The sequence below is a fragment of the Acinonyx jubatus genome, chromosome D1 (assembly GCF_027475565.1).
Source record: "Acinonyx jubatus isolate Ajub_Pintada_27869175 chromosome D1, VMU_Ajub_asm_v1.0, whole genome shotgun sequence".
Classification (NCBI taxonomy): Eukaryota; Metazoa; Chordata; class Mammalia; order Carnivora; family Felidae; genus Acinonyx; species Acinonyx jubatus.
In genome coordinates, this window is record NC_069390.1 from 64,600,983 (window position 1) to 64,621,177 (window position 20,195).

Below are 20,195 nucleotides of genomic sequence, written 5' to 3' on the forward strand. Positions count from 1 at the left end.
TTGGGATTCTCTCCCTCCCTCTCTCTCTGCCCTTCCCTTGCTCATGCCCTCTTCTCAAAATAAATAAATAAATAAATAAACAAACAAACAAACTCTCAAACTCTCAAAATAAATAAACTTTATACACACACACACACACACACACACACACATACATATATATATATATGGAAGGCTCCTGATGTTTCCACCTTTGTTTCCTTCTCAGAAAACCCAGCACAGAATCTCCCATTTAGCTTAAATTTGTGTGAGCACAAATATTGGCCAAAGAAGTAACAATAAGACATTACAGGACAGAATGCCTTAAAAAAGTCCTTTGGAATACAAATGGCATTGGAATTAAATGAAAGAATAATATGAGCTGCCCCAGTGAGAGACAGCAGCCCCTTAACAACAGCACATATTTATGTACATATAAATTTGCCAAAGTCTTTTTAGACACATTATCTCATTTTGACCTCAAAATAACCCCCAATTAATAGAAGAAGAAACTGAGACTTGAAGAGATAAATTTCCACATAGCACAGAGCTCAAATCTGTGTGCTCCACCCAGCCACATAAGAATGGAAATAATTCATAGCTTGTGAACCTTGCAATCTTTTCCCCAGGGTCTCTGCTGGAACAGAGTGAGTCACTCACTGATGGCCACTCCTAAATTCATACCTTTTCTCCAAAAAAAAATGCCAAAAATCTGCCCTGGGATTGCTCCTATTGATCTTCAGAAAGATGAACGGTGGGGCCTTTCAACTACCTGATTCAGCTGTTTTAAAAGTGGAGCTTAAATTCCCCTTTCTAGTGTGGTTGTGTGACTGCAATAGAGAGGAAGTGAGCAGTAGAGGTTATTTTCATCTCAAGGTGATGCTGTCTACATTTTAGTGAAATTAACCATAACTCAAAAATTTTCTGAAAAATTTTCTGGGGAAAACTCTTGGCTGTTTTATTGTTTCAGTTCACTTTTTAAACATCACACTGTGTTGTAGGCAGAGATAATGTATTTTATTTCTTTCTTCCAGAGATTTTCACATTATTTACATACTCACCTGTATTATCACAGCCATTACAAAAGCAGCAGGAGCTCCGTGATTCCATTTTTGCCCACTTTCTGTCCACCCATCACAACTTCCTTCCCTTTAATAAGAGTTTACCCCAAGTGGCTATTGGACTTGGCAAAGGTAAGTAGAAATGGCACTGTCACAGACTGTTGGTAAAAATTTAAACCGGGGAGCAATTAACGGGGAACTGTTTATGCCCTCTGACCAAGCATTTCCACCCCCAGAAATGTATCCGACAGAAATAATCCCACAAGTTGATCACAAAAGGATGCACACTCAAATGCACACTGCAGTGGTATCCCACAGCCTTTAAGACAGGTAAGTTAGAACAACGTGCAAATGTGTGGGACAAATACTCAAAATATATTAAGAGGCAGCAAATAGAATTATATATATTATAATAGTATCATTAGTATATGTGTGTGTGGGGGGGGGGAATGACAGAGGGATACATATCAAAATCTCAAAGTGAGGTGGAATCAAATCTATGTGAGGTGTAATTAAGGGGAATCTCCTGTATCCAGTTCATTATCTATTTCTGTAATAAATTTTGATTAATCTTATGTCTAGACTCAAAAAAAAATGTAGGATATATATTTAACGTGCCACTTGCCATCGTTTCCTCTTCGTTGGGAGCAGCTAGTGCTCCAGCTACCTCACTACCTCTAGTAATATCAAAGATAGTGTGCCAGCTCCAGAAGTTTGCATTCTTTTTTTTTTTTTATGTTTTATTTATTTTTGAGAGAGAGAGAGAGAAAGAACTGGTGCGAGTGGGGGAGGGGTAACAGAAAGGGGACAGAGGATCCACAGTGGGCTCTGTGCTGACAGCATGAGCCCAATGTGGGGCTCAAACCCACGAACTGCGAGATCATGACCTGAGCTGAAGTCAGATACTCAACTGATGGAGTCACCCAGGCACCCCTAGAAGTTTGCATTCTTACAGAATGACAGGATTGTGTTTAGAAAGGACAGTTAAAAATCCCTTACAATATCCCCAATAATTGGTATCACAGCCCATACATAGGCTGATTAAATACTTGCAGTAACCAAGAAAATCACTGTCTTCTGAAGCAACCCTTGATGTCTTCTAGCTTTGGTGTGACATTCCTAATGATGACATTCAGGAGCAGCAACTGATCTAGACACCAATATCCACAATATGTCAGGCTAAGCAGATGGAAGAATTATTGCATCCAAGAAAACTAACATTGTTACTGATTATCTAATATGCAGCTCCCATTCAAATTTCCTCAATTGCCCCCAAAATGTCCTTAATAGCTTTTTTTTTTTTTTTAAAGTCCAGGATCCAATCAAGAGTTACATGTTGCATTTGGTTGTCATAGCTCTTCAGTCTCCTTTAATCTAGGTCAGTCCCCTATGTATTTTGTTTTATTTTGTTTTGTTTCTCTTTCACGACATTGACATTTTCAAAGATTGCAGGCCAGCTGTTTTGCAGTATGTCCCACAATCTGGATGTGCCTGATTATTTCCTCATGATTAGATTTAGGTTAAACATTTTTGGCAAGAATTCTGCATCAGTGATATTGTGTACTTCTCACTGTATCAGGTTGTCCAGTTTTACTGTTATCGTTTTTCTTTGTGTTATCATTGTGGTTATTAAGCGAGTATCAGCCAATAAATAAAATATTTAAACCAAGAAATAAATATAACGTTAAAAACAGTTACTATGACCACCAGGTATACAAGGCATAGTGCCAGACATTTAAAAAAATATATTATCTCATTTAAACCTCACAACAATCTTGCAAAAAACCTGAGTTCCAGAGACATTAAATAACTTGCCTAAAGACACACATAGTGACAGAAAAATATGTGCATGCACACATGAACTCTCTCTCTCTCACTCACACACACACACACACACACACACACACACACTTTAACATATGATCCTGGCATCATGGTCTCTGCAAGGACCCTCTAGAGACGACTAAAGACCACTACCTTAGACACATCTTGCGGAGACCTATCTAGTTTTTAATGGTTGGATTCCTATGGAGAAGGAACTGAAAACAAATTATCTATGGTCTATATAAAATTCTTCCATACTTGGAAGTGTTCTTATTTGGAGATGAGCCACATTTCCATCATAGCCAAGAAAATAAGGCAATGGTTCCATAAACTATTATAACATTCTGGTGTTTTGTTCATCTTTTTTTTTTTTTTTTACTCTTCTGCAACAAAGTGAGAAAAATAAAGACAATGTAGAGAATTTTTCATAAAGCTCAATATATTTTTAATTTTAAAAGTATGGTCTCCCTCAACTTTTGGTATTAAATGTCCTTTATTTTATGAGATAAAAGTGAAGAGGTCATTTTTAAAAAAATGTATCTTTACTACAGAAAAATAACCATTGTCAATAGCACAGCCAATTTTATCTTATTTTTTGTAATTCTGCTTGTTATAAAATTCAAAACTTTGAGACCCACTAATTTAGGGAACACTATACAATTTTAAAATTATTTTTGAGAAACTAACTTGAATAAAGGAAGTTCAGCCCAAAAAGAAACCAGATCTGAAATATTTCTGAATTTCCCTAAAAGTCATCTACAAAATATCTCAAAGGCTGCAGGTCTCAGGAACACATTTTAAAGGATTTGTTAAAAGCATTTCACATTTGCCACTTGGCATTACTAAATGTCCTCTTCCAATGCATTGATACTTCCTGCTTTTGAATGGACCCTCAGTGACTTAAGTTAATTTACTCAGTCACCAAACTTTCAGAGTCCCTAATCTGTGCAAGATACTCTATTTGGAGCCCTTTCTTGCTTCATGTCTCAGGTCAAAGGTCTCCTGCCCCTCTCACTAATAAGAAAGAATGAAAGCCTTCCTTGGGGCTGTGCTCTCCTACGGTGGCCTACATCACTCTCTTTATGTGACTATGTTTGTCTCTCTCACCAAATGAATTCTGCCAAAGCAAACACTATCTCATTCAATACTGTATTCTTAGCATGGTGCATATACAGCTAGGGGGAATCAGCATAAATTAATAGAATAAATATATTTTACAGATGCGGAAACTAAAGTTCAGAAATAGAATATAACATGTCCAACATCATACAGCTAATAAATAAGCAGCACCTGATCTTAGAAAGCTTCACAGAGCTGTCTTCAAGTCCACTATGCCACATCCTACACTTGGACAGGCTGAAGGAGAGAAAGATCTTGATGTCTGTCCGGAGCTTCAGAGTCAACCTGCCCAAAAGTCCCTCCTTGAACAAACAGACAAAAATCTGGACCCTGTTGAGTGTTCTTTTTTTCTAAAAATGGCATTCCCAGTTGCTCAAGGAAAAACTCTCTTGACTCCTCTCTATCCTCACATCTACTCAATCAACAATCTTATCAGTTATCATCTTCAAGTTGAGCATCTCTCCAATCTCTTTCCTTCTCTCCAAGCCATCTGCCACCACCCTAGACCCAAGCCACCATCATCCCTCATGCAGACTACAAGAATGACTTGCTACTTGTCATCCACACATTCACTTTGGCCAGTCCTTTCCTCCAATCTCTTCTTCACATAACAGCTAAGGTGATGTTTTCCATATCATTCTACATATATAATTCATTTAGCTAACTAAAGCCCTTTATTAGGTTCCTATTACTGTTAGAATAAAGACCAAAATTCACATAAGGCTCAGAAAACTCTACACTCTGCCCACCTCTCCAGCCTGCTCTGGTCTCGCTCCCCTTTGCTCTGCTTCCATATACTGACTGACGTCCTTTCAAACCCTCATATTCACTCCTCTGTCTTTTGTACTTTGAACATGCAGTTTCCCTTGTCAGAAGCCTTCTTTGTGTCCCTGTAAGCACCTCTCATTGACAAGCTAAGTTACTTTCACTCACTCTTCAAGTTTCCTGAAGTGTTGTCTCCTATAGGAATCCTTCTCTAATTCCCCTAGACAGGGTGAAAGCACCAGTGAGGCACTCCTATTCGACCTTATAGCACATCTCCTTTTTGTCAGTAACTTCATCACACTGTGATTACTTGTCCAATGATTATCTCCCTGGTAGAATAGAAACGCCATGAGGGCAGGGGAAACCTCTGTTCCCACTGTTATATCCTCAGTCCTGAAAACACAGTAGTTGCTCAATTAATATTTGCTGTCAGAGTGATGAACTGGGACCAAATGGTAGCAGGCTATGATGATATGAGGCTAAGTAAGCCAAGGGGCAAGGATCGTTATCTATTTGCAAATATGTAAACAGAGGCAGAAAGAAATGCATAGTTATTCAAGGTCACAGAGACAGTGATGGCGCTAAATCTAACCCACCAGTCAGCTCATTTGTCCCTTTAAAACATTACAAAGCATCAGTAGGAGGGGGAGGATCTTAAAATAAGAAAATTAGTAATGAGGGGAGCCTAGGAAGCTCAGTTGGTTGAGCGTCTGACTTTGGCTCAGGTGATCTCGTGGTTTGTGAGTTCAAGCCCCAAGTCAGGCTCTGTGCCAACAGCTCAGAGCCTGGAAGCTGCTTCAGATTCTGTGATTCCCTCTCTCTGTCCCTCTCCTGCTCATGTTCTCTCTCTTTCAAAGAATAAACATTAAAAAAAAATTTTTTTAAGAAAATGAGTAATGAGAAGGTGGTGAGAGACATGTCTAGAAGACCTTCTGAATCTGCCTGTCACACTGGTTGCCTCCATACTACCAACAGTCAGACTCAATGCCTAGAAAAGCACTAATGTTAAACAAACACACATAACCACCACCACTCCCTTCTCCTTAAGGGGCGATATAAAATAACAAATGTTTTCATCCAAAAGAAGACACCACAGGAGGGAACACTGTTGCCACTCCAATTGTCTCTAAAAAAAAAAAAAAAAAAAAAGTATTAAATGACGCAGAAGCCATTTGAAGTCTTCTTATCCTTGGGAATTAAGAGAACATTTCATGTAAAGCAATTTTTTTTAAGTTTTTATTTATTTAAGTACTCTCTACACCCAATGTGGGGCTCAAACCATGACCCCAAGGTAAAGAGTCTCTTGCTCTTCCGACTGAGCCAGCCAGATGCCCCTCAGGTAAAGCATTTAAAAACCTTGCTAACACACTGGCAGTTCTTAATACAGGTGCCAAGGGAAAGAACAGTGACATGCGCTCAGTGGCAACATGCACTGTCCACAAGCTGCTGAGGCCAAATTATGTCTGTCACAGAAGCCACAAAGGCCACAAGGTCAGGCTCATTGCTGCTCATCTTGCTTGGCACCCACTGAAAGAAAGAGAAAAGCCCAAGAGGACTCTGTGGAATAAATACTCACCAAGTCTACATCCACCATTGAGTTTCTGAGTGAGGTAAAGAAGGGGTGAGGAGGGTATTCAGAGATTGGAAAAAGGCTTAGACGTGATATATTGGTAATAAGAGGAAAATTTTGACATGGAGAGGAAAAATGGGAATTGTAAATGGAGAAACAGGGAAAGAAACTAAAAGAACTTCAAGAGACATAGAGGGGTGGGGCAAGGAAGTTACCGGCGAAAAGGGTAGGCTGGCCAGGAGAATACACAGTAAGCACCAGAGAAACGTGGAGAGAGGCAAAGCCAGGCAGTCTTTTCCCAAATCCCAAAGCTGCTAATTGCATCCCAATAAATCACTCTACTACAAAGCCCATATAATAGACTGTCCTTTGCATTCAGTAACAAGCAGCATTTAACGAAGCATCACCCAGCTGCAACTTTGGAGACCTAAGGTCTGAATCAAAAATGAACAGAAGACAACCAGTAATGACTTTCACAATGCCTGACCTGGCTAAAAAAAGGTTTGGCAGTTTGGAGTAAGCATACAATGCTCTGACATTTCTCCTTCTTTTGACATTCCAGGAGGGGGTGTGGTTGACCCCAAGTCCATTCATTTCCAAGGTTGTAGATCTCTCAGCTAAGACTGGCCCCATCTGTTCGGGAGTCAGCCAGCTGTTTATCTCCAAGTAACATTTATTGCACTAATCATCCTAATAACTCTTACAAGAAAAAAGCCAAAATCATACAAGCCAGAATGCTTACTGTCCTATTAAGTGCATCAGTTGGCTTAAAAACAAAATCCAAAAAACAAAAAAAACACTACTATGCTCCTGAGTTTCCCTAGCCAGGATCGCTCTTCCTTTCAGAAGGTATCTTGTGAGTACCTTTCAGTAACGGTAAATGAAGGTTAGCAGTGCTTCTAACTTTCCCTTTCCCCAATGCGTAAAAATGAACCAGGGTTTCCCTAATGATCCCTTCTCCAAACCATTAGTTGTGACTGGTGACTGTGCCACACGAAAAGGCAGCTCATTATGGTACCATTGTCAGTGGCAAGGAGCCTACTGCAACATAATTTAAAACACTCACACGAGCACAAATCTGTCGGCTCCACTTCCAAACAATCCTGCAGTAGGGAGAAGAAAAACACCTAACAAAAATGCTGCTTCCAGCAGCCTAAGAGAATCTTCCTTAGACACGTGAAATGTTTCTGACTGGCAGGGAGTGCACCATTAAAGGACACTGTCACCTCAAATCATCAGAAAAGGCGAGACAAACGACATAGGCACACACACATAAAATAGAGCCCCACAAAACTTAACCTACTCAGGAGAAGCACGCTCATCTTAAAAATAAATAGTGTGTGCTTGCTCGAGCGACATAGAAATGTTCTAAAGTAGTGCAACCACAGTAAATCACTGTCTCCATTTCTCCCCACGCATCACCCCTTCCCACTCAAAACCTCAGCACTCGGGGCCGTCTGTGACAGGACTGCAGTCCGCCACCTCTGCCTTCTTCTGATTTTCCAAGAGCACTTCCCAACATCCTCCCCAGCCCAGCCCCCTCTTCCACCCTCAAAAAGGTTGAGGGGAGTTGCGACTAGGGAATTGGCAGGAATCGGTCCTCCGGCGGGGGAAGGTTGCTAGAGTTGTTCTTTGCAGTGACCCAAATTGCAGAGCTTTTCGCTTAGCAGCACTTGCGAGCACCTCTCCAGCCCTCCCGCCCCCATCTTCCCAAAAGAAAGCCTTGAGAATTAAGCGGGAGGAATAACTTGGTAGAACCATTTGAATAAATCACTTCAACTCACCTGGTTTGGGATATTTCTCCCCACCCCAGGCATAAACAAAAATGATGTGAGAATGAGTCACGCAGGCAAGGGAACGTGTTGCGATGTCCTAAGTCCAAGGGCTGGAGTGAGTCCCTGCCCTGGTGCTGCTGCTACTCTTAGCTCAGCTGGAGCAAGCGGCAATCGCAAGCCCAGCAGCAGCAGGGGGGTGGATAGACCGTAGCACAATGAATGCAGTGGGGTTTTTGCAATGACATCATCCCTCTGTCCAAAAGGCCCCAATAGCCATGCTCAGGAGCGGTGCATTCTGGGAATCGTAGTCTTCTAAAGGCCTGGCAGGACACCGAGGCTATCGCGGGAACTACAATGCCCAAAATGCGCCAAGGTCGGACGTGCCCGGAGTGGGCGAAAGGAGCGAAGGGGACTCGGCCGCCATGTTAGGAGTGCTGGGACGATTCTGCGGATCCCGGCTGAGGTTTTAGGGAGCTTGCGAGCCGAGTGGTGGTGCAGTGGGGACGGTGAGGTGGAGGATAAACCGGTTGGAGAGCCTAAGGCCCGAACCTGGGGACCTGGGGTGGAGGCGGCATCTGGGGACAGATTGTAGGGCGGGTCCGGCTGGAGGCAGAATCAAGAGGCCGACTGGGCCTCGGCCTTACGGTCCAGCGGGTTGTATATAGGCCCCCTACACCTCTTGCTCCTTTTTCTTATTAAGAGATTGAGGGAGTGGGTTTACTTCTGAGCTCAGAGCATCATTTCGGCCCGCTAACAGGACACTCGGAGCGGTTAGTGTCTTTGTTGGGCTGCGGGGACGCCGGACGGTTACCCGTCTCACTTCGGAGGAGCCCGCTTCTACCCACGGAGTTGGGTTATTTCTCCCAATTTTATTTTTATCTTTTTGTCATTGATACTCCAACCTTCTTAACCCTCCGCAAAGTTTCGGACCCTCTTTGCTTTTTCATAAAGGAATGATTTGCAGAAGGGTCCAAAGAAATCGATGTCGAAAAATCGATGTTGGCTCTCGTAGCCAAAGCTGGAAAGGGACGGTGCTTTGGCGCCGCAATTAAGAAAAGACTAAGAGAGGTCTAAAGGAGTAACACCCGGTTTAAAATGCCCAGGATATTTTTGATGACAGGCCCATTGACGGCTGGCTATCGGTTTCGGAGTAACGTGGGTTCTTGAATAAACTAGAGTGTATGCTAAAATACTGAGAAGACAGGGTGTTCATTAGCATTAATCAACTTATTTTAAAAATACATTTAGTGTTTCACCTTTGGTATTCCATATATACTATTACTTTAAGAACTAATTTTTTAAAAATGAAACGAAAGTCACTGGTCTTAAGTTATCTTGCTCAGTATCTCAAATGAACTGTATTTTTTCCTAATTGTGTTACTGAAACAATGCTGTGTATTTGTTCTTTTTCAGAGTCTGTCTGCACTGTGAAAGATGGAAAATTTCTTTTCCTCCTGAGGGTGTCTGAAGGGTTAAAAATGCAATAATACTTTATGCTGTTTTTCTCCCTTTTGCACAATTATTCTGAAAACAAAACTTGTTACTTTGGGTCAGTAAGGGTATGCATTTCACCTCTCTGTTAGTAATACTACAGGTGATGAATGTATTCTCCTATCAGGAAAGGCTAAGCAGAGTGATTAGAAATGATAAAAACATGGTAGAAACAGTCTTTCAGATGTATGCAGCTGACAACTTCAAAAACATAGAAGAATGGTCTGCCATGTTTCTGAGAACAAGTCACAAGATGAAAGGCTTTATTTCATTTTTAACAAAAGTAATATGTGTTGGTTTCATTTATCCATGCAATACAATGGGAAAGACTCATACAAATATTTCTGTTCAGAAATACTGTCTTTGCAAGTAATGGTAAGTATAGGAAAGGGAGCAAAATGTTTGCTGATTTCTTTCTGACCTTCAGTATAACTGTAGAAGTGTTTCACTTTTTTTTTTTAAATGTTTACTTATTTTTGAGAGAGAGAATATGAGCAGGGGAGGGAGGGGCAGAGAGAATGGGAGACAGGATCGAAAGCACTGACAGCAGAGAGCCCTGCCGCTTAACCGACTGAGTCAGGTGCCCTTAAGTGTTTTACATTTAACAGAGAAAATTGGACAGGTTTGCATTTAGGCTTAGTTTCAAACTCTTAAATTATTTTTAGGGGTTGGTGGTTCACTGGTGTGTCTTATTTTACAAACCTTTAGTGAATCTTGTTCGTTGTAGAAGATATTTTTTTATATAAGCAATAACATCCTCAATCTGAGTTACTATGGAAGACAAATTTGCAGGGGCAGGGGGCAGATTGCTTACAAATCTTGTATGTGAGAAACTAGACCTATATGATGCAGTGATTTCTATAGTGTATAATTTGTCATATGTTTTGGTAGTTTGAAGTTTTCCAGGCTTACATCCAGTGGACATCTAACCATAAAGAAATGAAACATCTATTTAATATCTTTAAAAAGACTCTGGTTTAACCTTTAACTTTTAGGGGGGGAAAATCTGCATCCTTCTTTAGAAATTTTATTTACAAAGTTAATATTTGAGGAATTGGACACCAGCTTCTGAAAGATTAGCCTTGGTGATCCAGAGAAAGCACTGGGTTAGGTGAACGTTGAAAAGTGGGATTAGGAATGCTTGAGGTGGATAAAGCAACTTAGTTCTTTTCATCTCAGAAAAGAATTAGGATATTGATTTGTGTTATAATTATAGGTAGCTTATTAAAGAGTATGGAGTCATTTGCTCTTATGGCAGGGTTTTTTTTCAACAGCTTCAAGTGTCAGGATCACATAGAGAACTCTAAAAATATATAGCTGAGAACTCTAAAATAAAAATATATAGAGAACTCTAAAAATATAAAACAAAACAGATAGTTGTCCACTCATCTGTTGAATTGTTGAATTATTCTGCTAGGATGGAACCCATTGTGTATTTTTAAAACTGAGTGAGTGGACAGTGGTAGGGTAGAGTAGTTCTCTACATCCCATATTTGTGTTTATTGTGGTGCATTACACTAGTAATAAAAGTTTTGGCAAAGATTACAGGCTTGTTAGTAATTATACCCATAAATGAATTCTGAAAATGTGTAGATGAGGAAATGATCTGGGGATCAGTCTATACATTGGTGAGGGGAGTGGGTTAGGGGAGATTTAGTTTAGCCTTATGAGTACCATGATATCTTGAATTATCTGGATATTTCTTAGAGTTAGAGTTGAGTGTAATACTAAGAAAGTAAGGATAAGAGACACTTATTGAATAAGAGCTCATGCTATCACAAGGTTATGGTAAAGCTATTCAGATTTTTTTTTTTTTTTTTTTTTTTTTTTAGAGAGCAGGAGTCTGGAAAAAGGGCAGAGAGAGAATCCCAAGCAGGCTCCATGCTGAGCATGGAACCCAATGTGGGGCTTGTTCCCACAACCCTAGGATCATGACTGGAGCTAAAATCAAGTCAGGTACTCAACCTGTTGAGCCACCCAGGTGTCCCAAGCTATTCAAATATTTAAAAGAAGTATCTAAAAAAAAGGCAACAAGATACTAGAATTTTTTGAAAATAACTTTTCAATAACTCCTTTCCTTGCTGTGAATCCTAAGTTTTTAAAATTGGTGATGTCAGGGTGCCTGAGTGGCACAATCAGTTGAGTATCTGACTCGGTTTCAGCCTAGGTCATGATCTCACAGGTTCATGAGTTTGAGCCCTGTGTTGGGCTTTGTGGTGGAAGCGTGGAGCCTGCTTGGGACTCTGACTCACACTCTCTCCCTCCCTCCCTCCCCCTCCCTCTCTCTCTTTCTCTCTCTCACTGTCCCCCCCTCTACCTCCCTCCCCCCCTCTCTCCCTCTCCGTCTCTCTCTCTCTGTCCATCCTGTGCTCATGCTCTCTCTGTTTCAAAAATAAATAAACTTTTAAAAATAAATAAAGATGTTATCTTATGTAGAGAGACAAGTCCTAAAGGTGCAGTGACAAGAGAATTGGAAAGCAGGGGGCTAAGATTCCAGGAGCCCAAGCATCAGTCCCCTGGCTCAAGCCTCTTTTATTTTTGCAAATTGATAACAGCAAGCACATACAACATAGTATTTGGCATCTTGACAGGTCACGCACCTGCAGTGTATTCCATACTGGGTCATGGCACCAGACTATGGGTCATGGGTCTGGCACCAGACAAAACATTCTTATCCCCAGGCCTCATGCCTGTATGATGTCCTTCTGGAGAGAACGAGCAGTCCCAGCAGCTTTCCATCCTGAGAATGAAACTGCTTTTGGTTTCTTGCTGTTCTGTCCCTTTCCTTCAAGACATTCTTCCAGTGCCTCCAGCTTCTTATTCTCCAACAATCTTAGTATTCTTGGTATTGAGGTGAATGGTATACAATAGAGTATCTTTTTTTTTTTTTTTGTAAGTTCCAAATTCTTTGATTCATTACTGAATTTGGGGTCTTTGCATTCAAAATCCTGTAACATTCTGTCATCTGTGTCTGCTAAGGAATGACTACAACATTCAAGAGGACAAGCATTTCAAATTATGAAAGCAGTCCTAGAATTCAGGCACTTAATGGGTCCATCTTTAGTTGAGGGAAGTCCTATTGGATATGGAATGTGAAGACTGACTTCAGTATTTTGAGGAATATTGGCTTCCATTCCTGCTGCTTCAGTGTGAAATCTACCTTGAATAGCTTGCTCAGTATCACAGAAATTAGTAACATTCTAAGCCTCATTGATAATAGCAGCCTCTAGGGATGTTGATGAAGATTATACAAAAATAATTGTGTAAAACATTTAGGAAAGGATTTTGGAATATGTAAATTTGCTGTGGATCTTTTTTTTTTTTTTTAATTTTTAACAGTTGGGTAAATGGTAATTTTTCTATTGGATGCTTTTAAAAATTAGCCACAGAGTAGTTTAGAGTCATAAGGACAGAGGTTACCTTAGATGTAGTCTTCCAACAATTTGGTCAAATTTACATGACCAAGTTCCTAGCAAAATAGTTCCATGTCTTCCTTTGATACAGTGATATGGGGCAACAATCTTTTTCAGCCCATACTGCATAAAAGAAGTGTTTTATATCTTAAAAAGTTCTAAAATAATACTTTTCTATGCCAACCTATAAAATTTGAGAGAACAACTATATCTTCTGCTATCTTTATCTCTTTTCCAAAATAGAAATAATTTTCTTAACCTTTCTCAGAAATGAAATGCCAGCAACCCAAAGGTGATATAGACCCAACAAGTACATTAAAAGTTATTCTAACCTGATCACAGAGTTGAGACAAGTAAACTTAAAGGGGAAAAAACATTTTATGAAAACATCTTTACAGACCTCACCTTAGATTAAGTTAGATGTTTTCTAGTGTACATTTCTATGAGTGAACACAGCATGTGCCATACAGAGTTTAGCGGTTGGACTTTCTCTAGGGAAGATCTTAACACATTCTGGAAACTTTAATATTTCATATTTTAAATACTACTTTGAGTTAATATTCAGGAAACTAAAATGTATGTTTTCTAGTCTTAGATGACGCATGGTGTTTGAAACAAATTGGCATAATTTTAGCTGCTGGAGTTTATAGGCCACTGAAGGTAAATGCAGTAAATATCCCAAGGTCAAGATTTAAAATCCAAATGTCCATAGTTCATGATTAACCAGAAAAGTGAGCCCTATTTATCTGGTGATTTGATTTCTCAGTTTTTAATAGGTTTGGATAATTTTAACACTAGAAAATATTTCTTTGCAGAAGTATATGAAGATGAATTTAATCAAACATAAATGTTTATGAATATAAAGCCTTTTAAGGAAACTGCAGAAATATGCAGTTGTAAGCAATTATGCAAGTATGCACATACTTAAAATTCTTAACTTGATACATAGACATTGAGGGTGCTATATGGATTTGAACTTGCTGTGAAGGTCAATCCTCAGCCATATCATAAACCCTTTTAGGAAGTGTTCATCAGTTACCCTCTTAACACCTAACTCATGAGTTGATGAATTAAACACATAGATGTTTATCAAATTGAATAGCTTTTTTAAGTTTTTAAACATGGTCAAGTAAAGCAGTTGCAGAAGTGGTCATATAAGAGTAAACTGCAAATAACACTGACATACTAGAGCATTTACTTACAATTGACATATTGATACTAAAGAGCAACTTATATAAGTATAGTAATAAATGACCTTTACCACTCTCGTCCTATTTCAGTGAAATACTTTACTAACAATAGTGTGGTACATTTCCTTTGTCTCAGTTATGAATGTGGTGAAAGTTAAGTGTTACTTTTGGTGATGAACTTTACATTTATTACCTTCTTTAGCTTTTGACTGTCTCAGTGCAAGCATCTCCATTTCAATGCCACTTTGTTTACTTTGTGTATTTAATGCTGGGTTTTATGCCTGTTTTGAGTTTCAGTCCCATGACCCATTTTCAGTATTCATTTTTGTGTGTCTTTTCAAAATTGTTTGCTTCTCTGTTTCCTGCTTGTCTTGAGATAATTTATGAGCAATTTTTGTTGCTTTTCATGTTACTGTGTATTTGCTTGAGATGGGTTGCTGGATTTTCTCATTTTGCAGATAAACTCTGCTCTTTCACATTCCTGGGACCTCTTTGGCATTTGTTGGAGTACTGGGTTGCTAATAATGGAAAAGCTGAACAATCAAGTACTGAGAAGAAGCCAGAATTGAGGGGTTTGGGGAGTGAATGAATGGGAGTGGGGTAAGAAGTAGGTACTTAATGTAGATAATTTGTTTTATGAAGTTTGTCTCTGAAAGAGGCAAGAAATAATAGGATATAAAAAGAGGGCATGTGGGATTGAAAGAGGGTTTATATTTAAATCTTCCTACTTAGAGGCCAAAATCACACTACTTCAGGGCACTCTGATCATTTCTCAAAGCAATCAGGATTTAGGATTCTACCCTGCTCTGAATGGGGCCAGGAGAGGAGGGGAAGAGCTCTGAAGTACTTTTGTAATTTTTTTCTACATTATACTCCGTACTTTCCATTTGATTTGATTATTTTTCCTTTCCAGTTCCTTCAAGGGTTTTCATGGCTACCATTTGACCAAACTTCTACTTGAAGAATAGTGCATTTTTATGACAATTCCAAAAAAGAGTAGCAATGACCAAGAGCCTAGGCTTCTTTCGAGAACTTATTGGTCCTAAAAAGGTGGTGTTTGCCCTTTATACCTATATCATTAATACTTACCAAGCAAACCTGACTGAGATCCTCACAATCACTGTTAGAGAAAACAGTGCTCATTTGAACCAGGAGATTAAACTTGAACAAAATTTGTCCTTGTCTAGCTGTGGTTTTCAAGATACATTACCTAGAGGAGAAATCTGAAATAGATTCTTTACGTTATTTACATAAGGAAGGTAGGATTGTAGAAATAGAGAAAAATGCACGAGAGAAAAGCATCTAACATCTTAGGGCAACAAAGCCCTCAACAAAAAGTCCGTTTCTGGCAGTTATGAACTAAATTCTCCATTGCTTGAACTCACTATCATTACCCAATAATTTAAGTGAGCTGCTGCTTCCCTTCAGAGGTTTATTTAACTAGCAGAATAAATAGATGTCAGCAAGAGAACAGCTAAGACAGGTAAGGATTCTGTATAATCAAAAATCTCAAAAGTTGGTTATTACTAGATCCTGACACTCTGTATGTCCAAATATGTTTCATTTCCTTTGATGAAATAGGTACCAGAAGAAATAACTGGAAGTATTTCTGAGAAAAGACTTGTGGCTACCAATTGAATTGCTGTTACCAAGTTACATTTTGAACACCAAGGCATTGTGCAAAGCCCCATACATCCAACATGACTCCCAAGTTAGCTAACACTTGACTTTGTGTCCAGGCTAATACCTGTTTCTGGCAAATGTAAGGCTGTCCAGCGCTCTTACCACATCAACTGGAAGGAGGAAAAAACATGAAAATAAATGTTAACTATGTAATTGTTTATTGTCATGGGCCTAAAGTTAGACCCAGATTTGGAAACCTATCAAATACTCCTGCTTACTACTGTTAATGTGGGTAATTATCTTAATTGTTAAGTATTAATACTTACCTGCTCAGTAGTCTAAGATAAGAAATAGACTTCATGCAGGTTCATTTGTGTGCCTGAGCCCATTCTGGTTTTCAGTAGAAACTGGAAAGTTATTTATGGCCCATTGTAACTTAAGATAACCCTAAATTTCTGGAATATATCTTGGTGTTGTATAGAATTCACTTCAAGTTCACTTAATAGTTCACAGGAAACTGAAAAATAATTTTTCTTATAGTACTGGTGAGTACATTAAAATACTTGTGAACTAGTTGAGGTCAAAATAGAACTACAGCCTACTTATCACGTATTTGCCAATAGTATTATAAATTATGATGGATAAATCCTTTTAAGATCACAACTTGATTGTGGAAATTTGCTTTAGTAAAAAGTAAGGACTTCAACAAATCCTAAGTTTGAATCTCAATACTTAAGTGACTGCGCTTATTCATCATTCTGAGACTTTCAATCTTACAAAAATAACAGTTGCTGAATTCATTGAGTTTTCCTAAGAAGGAAATAAATGAAAGTGATTAACATTTAATAAGCCCTCAAAAAGCAGTATGCTGTGGTGGCTTACAGCAGTCTCAGCCAGTCTACCTGGGTTGAAATCACACTTCTGCCAATTTCTATGTGGACTTTGAACAAGTTTTTAAACCACCTCACTTCATCTGTGCAGTGGGAATGATACCTTTCTCACTGGGTTGATACCTAACTTAGTAAGTGGTACTTTATATAAGTACTTTACCTGTATGGTGTGACTATAACAAATATATCCTGTAATGTCTACGCCATTTTATATATATATAAAATGTGTATCATACAATATTTATGCCATGATTTACGATTAACTGAAGGACTGTATCACACTGACAGTTTAAAGATTTAGAAGGTAGGGAAAGTATTGTCTAAAAACCACTTTCAGGTGAGCTCAAGCTTTATGGCCCACTTGAATATTAATCTAAAAAATTTGAAAGCCTTAACTTGAAAGAAATGCTTTGGAGTCAGGCCTGGGTTATGGATTTGGGGTCTGATAATTAGTAACTAAGATGTCAGCCTAGGCAAATTAACTTTTTGAATCTGTTTTGGGGTTTTTTTAATGTTTATTTTGAGAGAGTGTAAGCAGGGGAGAGGCAGAAAAAAAGGAAGAGAGAATCCCAAGCAGGCTCTGCGCTGAAAGATCTCACGAACTGTGAGATCATGACCTGAGCCAAAATCAAGAGTCAGATGCTTAACCAACTGAGCCACCCAAACACCCCTTGAATCTAAGCTGTTTCTTTATGTTTAAAAATGTAGCATTTAGGGGCACCTGGGTGGCTCAGTTGGTTAAGCATCCACCCCTTCATCTCAGTTCAGGTCTTGATCTTGGGGTCCTGAGTTCAAGCCCCACACTGGGTTCCATGCTAGGCATGAAGCCTACTTAAAGGAAAAAGAAAAAGCATTTAACAATACCAAATACATGGTTCTCTTTGATGTTAGTTCTGCAGTATGATCTACAGGCTTCTAGCATCCAAATCTGGGATACATGCTAAAAATGCAGATTCTGATATCCCACCTAGATATACTAAAAAATCTAAGGTTGAGATCTAGGGATCTGCATTTTTAATAAATTCATCGAGTGATTGCTCTCTACCTATTCTTGAAAGCACCATGGTGAAATAGCTTGCCAAAGTTACTTCTAAATATTCTAAAGATAGGCCCTCTATTTTTCGTGTTCCTCAGTCTTCTTTCCTTTGTGCTCAATAGCTCTTATTGCTGTAACTCTAAGATACAGATGCCAAAGTTTAAAAAGCATTTCTGCACACGTATATTCAGTGAAAAATAAAGCCCAACCACGTGAATTGCTTAATTAAGGTGTATAATATAGGGTTTTTTTTAAGGGAAATGAACAAATTATATCTTAATCTAAAGCGTCTGATTGAAAAATGAGCAAAATGCCCTATACTACTTTCATTAAAATTTTTGAATAATAAGCCGTACGTAAAGTATTATAGACATACAAAATATCAATATTTGGGGCACAGTTTCAATCCATTCTAAATTGATTTCTTTGATTCTGTAAGAATGTATTGCGTAATTGCCAAGCTAAAGGCCCTGGAGATATAAAGAAGACTATGGCCCTCTAGACTTAACATTTTTAGTGTCCTGTACCCCTTTGTCAATCGAGTAAAGTCTATGGGTCACTTTTCCAAAAATACAAAATGTTTTTAAATGTATAGAGAACAGTATATTGGATTACAAAGGAAGCAAATGATTGGGGAACCTCGGTGACTTTGGCTGAGCGTCAGATTCTTGATTTCTTAAGTTATGATCTCACACTTTGTGATATCAGGCCCTGTACTGAAAGCACAGAGTCTGCTTGGGATTTTCTCTTTCTGTCTCAAATTTTAAAAAACAAAGGGAGTAGGGCACCTGAGTGGTTCAGTGGGTTAAGTGTCTGACTTCGGCTCAGGTCATGATCTCTCTGTTTTTAAGTTCGAGCCCCGCATAGGGCTCTGTGCTGACAGCTCAGAACCTGGAGCCTGCTTCGTATTGTGTCTCCCTCTCTGCCCCTCCCCCGCTCGCGCTCTTTCTCAAAAATAAACATTAAAAAAAAAAAAAGCCAATGATAATGAAATAGTTACCAAAAGCTTTTACATAAAAATAAATATGTTTTATTAACAAGACCTAGCAGTAGCTCTAATAATTTACAACTTCAACAGTGGTGAGTATAAATGGTATTTCAAATTGTGCACAATTGTAATATATGAAAATATAGTTCATCTGTGAACTATTAAAAATTATGTTTTGGGGCACCTGGGTGGCTCACTCGGTTGGGCATCGAACTCTTGATTTCAGCTCAGGTCACGATCTCCTGGTTCGTGAGTTCAAGCCCTGCATCATGTTTTGCGCTGACTGTGTGGAGCCTCTTTCTCTCTGCCCCTCTCCTGCTCGCTCACTCGCTCTCTCAAAAATAAATGGCTAAACATTTTTTTTAATTATGTTTTACTGCTAGCACTACTATGATGCTTACATTCAAATTTTATTAGAAGTTATTGCACAAAGAGATGTAATTTTTCCCCTTCCAAATCATGGACCCACTAAATTCTATGAACCCCTGATCAAGAATAATCGTTAAACTTTTTAATGATAAGAATTTTCTCTTTTTCACTGTTGTATCCAAGGTTTAATTAGTTAATCTTTAGATACCTAAGCACTGAAAAACTTGTGATACCTTACCTCATATAATTCAAAATCAAAATACACCATAAAGTAGATTTAAAGGACGTTCTGTTGTTTCTCATGGTGAAAACTCTGATGCTTCTTTAAAAAGTACTAAATTATCCCTGAAAACAAATACTAAGTATTTGTTTCATTGTGGATGAGCAGGGAAAGAGGCTGCTATTGTCTGAAAGTATAGGTAAAATTGTATCTACTACACTTGGTATATAGTAAGACCGCAATAACAGAATAAATGAACTTTTCCATAAGAGGTTCACAATGTCAGAGAACGTTAAATTCATCAAGGTACACCAATTATGGAATACTATAGTAGACACTAAATGCTCTTTGCTCTATAAATGAACAGAGGAGAGGTTGTTTGTAACCCAAGTAGTCTCTTATAAATAAAGGGTAGGGCTAACGTCCTCAAGTGGTCCTACTGGTGTGTAAGTTCCATGAGGGAAGGATTTTTGTCTAGTTTGCTCATGATATAATGTATCCCAAAAACTTAGGAAAGTGCCTGCCACACTCAACTAATCTGTCCTCACCTGATAGCCCTCAGATCTGTGTGCCTCTATTAATCTAGACGCTGCTGAAATATTTGAGCATTAACCTACCCAAAGTAGAAATAACTCTTTTTCCTTAGCAGACATTCAATAGGTGAATAAAGAGGGATACTTTCTCTAACAGAAAGCTAATAAATGCTGTCATAAATATGTGTGTAGCTACGATTTTCACTCAACAGTAGTGAGGGTAAGAATTGTCATTATTTTAAAATTAAGGCACAAATCTGCCCAGAATCAATCATTAACTAGTAGAGGAATTGGGGGGGGGGGGGGGGGCGCGGCGGGAAATGAAGTGGATGTCCCAGACCTAGGTATC

The 20,195-nt window shown here is 38.9% G+C and overlaps 1 protein-coding gene across 1 annotated transcript in view; it reads right to left on the reverse strand.

Annotated features, from left to right (window-relative positions):
- The window catches only part of RAB30 (RAB30, member RAS oncogene family), a 75,695-nt gene extending 67,382 nt beyond the window's left edge, over nt 1–8,313 (reverse strand). Inside the window, exon 1 of the mRNA XM_015074535.3 lies at nt 8,103–8,313. The gene's annotated coding sequence lies outside the window, so the exon portion shown is untranslated. The remainder of the gene's footprint in view (nt 1–8,102) is intronic.
- Between the last annotated feature and the right edge of the window lie 11,882 nt (nt 8,314–20,195).